The sequence below is a fragment of the Palaemon carinicauda genome, chromosome 6, assembly GCF_036898095.1.
Source record: "Palaemon carinicauda isolate YSFRI2023 chromosome 6, ASM3689809v2, whole genome shotgun sequence".
Classification (NCBI taxonomy): Eukaryota; Metazoa; Arthropoda; class Malacostraca; order Decapoda; family Palaemonidae; genus Palaemon; species Palaemon carinicauda.
The window spans coordinates 82,635,307-82,639,966 of NC_090730.1; positions in this window are offsets into that span (position 1 = coordinate 82,635,307).

Genomic DNA, 4,660 nt, shown 5'->3' on the forward strand with positions numbered 1-4,660 from the left:
CTAAAGGGAATTCAGGTAGTAGCCTACCTGGACGACTGGCTGGTGTGGGCAGCATCCAAGACAGAATGCTTGCAAGCTTCCATTCAAGTGATCCAGTTCCTAGAGTATCTAGGCTTCAAGATCAACAGAAAAAAGTCTCGACTTTCTCCATCTCAAAAGTTCCAGTGGCTGGGAATCCACTGGGACCTAATGTCACACCGTTTCTCCATCCCGGCGAAGAAAAGGAAGGAGATAGCGGGTTCTGTCAAGAGACTTCTAGATTCCGAAAGGATATCAAGACGCGAACAGGAGAGAGTACTGGGTTCTCTCCAGTTTGCTTCGGTGACAGACCCGGTGCTAAGAGCACAGCTAAAGGATGCAACCGGAGTTTGGAGAAGTTATGCATCAAACGCGCGAAGAGATCTGAGAAGACCAGCTCCGCTTCGTCTATGGACTCTTCTCAGGCCTTGGTCCCAAGCCAGACATCTAAAGAAGTCGGTTCTTCTTCAGCCACCTCCCCCGTCGGTGACAATTCACTCAGACGCCTCGAAGGAGGGATGGGGAGGTCACTCTCATCGGAAAGAAGTCCAGGGGACTTGGTCCAAGCTATTCAAGACCTTTCACATAAACTTTCTAGAAGCTATGGCAGTGCTCCTTACCTTAAAGAAAGTCTCCCCGCGTCACTCGATCCACTTACGGTTGGTGCTGGACAGCGAGGTAGTTGTGAGATGCTTGAATCGACAAGGATCAAGGTCACCACCTCTCAACCAGGTGATGTTGGCCATCTTCCGGTTGGCGGAAAAGAAGAAGTGGTACCTGTCGGCAGTTCACCTTCAAGGAGTCCGCAATGTGACAGCGGACGCTCTATCCAGGTACACACCGATAGAGTCGGAATGGTCCCTAGACGCGGGATCATTCTCCTTCATCTTGAGTCAAGTCCCAGAACTGCAGATAGACCTCTTTGCGACGAAAGACAACAAGAAGTTGCCCCTGTACGTGTCCCCGTACGAGGACCCCTTAGCGGAAGCAGTGGACGCGATGTCCCTCGACTGGAACAGATGGTCCAGGATTTATCTGTTCCCTCCTCACAACCTTCTGTTGAGGGTCCTCAACAAACTGAGATCCTTCAAGGGGGTAGCGGCAATAGTGGCCCACAAGTGGCCGAACAGCGTGTGGTTCCCCCTGGCATTGGAACTACGGTTGAAGTTTCTACCGCTACCAGATCCAGTTCTGACCCAGCGAGTCCAGAAGTCGACTGTCTGCGCTTCATTACAGAAAACCCGGACCCTGCAGCTCATGATTTTCTCTCCCTAGCGGTGAGAAAGCGTTTCGGGATATCAAAAGCCAGCATAGACTTCCTAGAGGAATATAAGTGCAAATCTACTAGAAGGCAATATGAGTCATCTTGGAGAAAATGGGTGGCCTTTGTCAAGGCAAAGAATCCCCAGGAGATTTCGACGGACTTCTGCTTATCTTTCTTCATCCACCTCCATGGCCAAGGGTTGGCAGCTAACACGATTTCGGCGTGTAAGTCTGCTTTGACAAGACCCATTCTATATGCCTTCCAGGTCGACCTCGCTAACGAGATCTTTAATAAAGTTCCGAAAGCCTGCGCTAGGCTCAGACCTTCAGCACCTCCAAAGCCCATTTCATGGTCTTTAGACAAAGTTCTTCATTTTGCTTCTCTGTTGAGCAATGAGGAGTGTGCGCTAAAGGATTTGACCCAAAAAGTTATTTTTCTATTTGCACTCGCGTCCAGAGCCAGGGTTAGTGAGATTGTAGCCCTCTCGAGAGAGGGAGGTCGTGTTCAGTTCCTAGATGGGGGAGAACTGAACCTGTTTCCGGATCCTACGTTTCTCGCCAAGAATGAGTTACCCACCAACAGGTGGGGTCCCTGGAGAATCTGCCCTCTGAAAGAAGATGCATCTCTATGTCCAGTAGAATGCCTAAAGGTCTATCTTCGTAGAACTTCAGACTTCAAGGGTGGTCAACTATTCAGGGGAGAAACATCAGGCTCAAATTTATCTCTGAATCAACTCAGGGCGAAAATCACATATTTTATTCGCAGAGCGGATCCTGACAGTACACCCGCAGGTCACGATCCGAGGAAAGTTGCCTCATCCTTAAATTTCTTTAATTGTATGGATTTTGAACATCTTCGTTCATACACTGGCTGGAAATCTTCCAGAGTGTTCTTTCGCCACTATGCGAAGCAAGTGGAGCAACTAAAGAGATCTGTGGTAGCAGTGGGTCGCGTCGTTAACCCTGCTGTTTAACTCTGCGAGGAACAGTGGTTTTAATTGGGACAATTAATTCCAGGGTGAGTGTGTAGTTACATACTGTGCTACAAACTAAGTGAGGGCACTGAGTTGCCCACGTTGACTGTTCCCTTTCCAAAGGTGAACCTAGCATAAGTGCAGACATGTGTGCCAAGCGTTCCTAACGCTAATGTGACTGATTAGTAATACAGACTTTTATGACTTTGATACCTCGGTATGTTAAAAGTGGCAATAATGGTTTTTCTTTCAGATAAACAAGTTCTGTTTACTATCATACTTATGCTTAAAATTTTGGTTATCCTCTTCTATATATATATATATATATATATATATATATATATATATATATATATATATATATATATATATATATATATATATATACATAATTGTTGTTAACCTGTCTATTAATTGTCTGTTAATAAACTTGTTCTTGAGAACCTTGCGTCTCCTTCCCCTGTGTCAATTTATTGGTATAATTGAGCATTCATTCTATGTATTTTTATCTGGGATAATTCTAATAGATTGTTCCTTTATGCAAGCTAATGTTGCATTGGTTTATGCTTTCCATTAGCGGGAGGAATCCATCCCATAAGGGGACGGTGGCGGATTTACAAGTTTCCTCCTATGCGGATATAAACCTTTGTCCAATACAAGTATTGAGCGGAGAACTGGTCGATATTTCATATTGACGCAGGGGTTCTTTACAAACTATGCTTTACTTAATATAGGGTGAGACCACTATATTGGCTTGCCTGGTATTCATACATAAGTATATGTACTCTTCGAGACTTTTCCAGAGTCTAGTAGGACTCTTCCCTGTAGGGGGCAGGAAGCTCTAACATGGTTTATGGTTAGTTGAAAAGATGTATAACAGTAACATCTTAGGTCTCTAGGTCTAGTCGACCGGGGAAATACCTCCGGGGAGTACGGCACGTTCTGAGAATCCACAGATACAGTAATGCTCTGGTATACTTCCATCAGGACGACATGGCTTGAGCCCAAAAAACGGATTTTGAGCGAAGCGAAAAATCTATTTTTGGGTGAGATGGCCATGTCGTCCTGATGGACCCGCCCTTCCCTTTCTATGAAAGGGCTGTAGGACCCCTCCCTACATACAGTATCTGTAGCACCTCGTGTATCGCTACAAGGAATACAGATGGCGCCAGGATTGGCGCAATGCACGCTTACGAAACGGGAGAAGAGAGAGCCTTGGGAATGGCTCCCCTTTTTCTTTCTCGTTTTCGTTTTCTTGCCAATTGACCCCTTCGATGTGTTATCTCTGTTTCGGGGTGCAGATTGCCATGTGGCGTGTCAAGAATACGTCCTCTGATATGTCGCGATATCCCTTTCATTAGGGATATTCGCTCCAGGAGTTAGAATTCTGGGTACCTTAAGGTAAATTCTCTGGGAATATCGCCGTAGTTGTAATATACCCTAGGAAGCTACCCTATAGGAACTTCCATCAGGACGACATGGCCATCTCACCCAAAAATAGATTTTTCGCTTCGCTCAAAATCCGTTTTATATATATACATATATATCTATATAAATATATATATATATATATATATTCATATATATACTTTATATATATATATATATATATATATATATATATATATATATACATATATGTACATATGTATATGTATATTTATGTATGTATATATATGCATATATATATATATATATATATATATATATATATATATATATATATATATATAGATATATATATATATACATATATATATACATATATATATATATATATATATATATATATATATATATATATATATATATATGCTGAAGAACAACAGGGAAAATAAAAATACGAAAGATTTGATTAATTAAGTCCTGACTAGTTTCGTGATAGAGAAATTCCTCAACTGTTGAAAAATTTAAATGTAAATATAGCATTTAAGAGTAACAATACAATAAACACAGCCTTAATAAAGAATTCTCCTGACATTACCAAGGAATGTGTATATCGTATTCCATGCAATGCTTGTGAGAAATTCTAAATTGGTCAAACTGGTAAAGCCCTAGAAAAGAGAATTGAACAACATAAGAAAAGTGTCAGATATGCTCAAAATAATAATGCATTCTTTGCTCATGTTAGAGATAAAAATCACAATATTAATTGGTCATGTGCAAAGTAATTGGTTCATTAGTGGAAAGAAACATCAGAGTCCAGTTCCATTAAAAAAAAACTTTGAAAACAACTTGAATATTGGACATGGAATGTATAAACTCGACGCCTTTAAATGTAAAGAGATTTGTAAGCTATATAAAAAACTTTAACCACTTAATGTAGAACTGAATGTATTGTGAATAATTAATACCGCTGTGAAATCAATATTTAGACATAAGCTACCATTCATTAAAGGGTACAA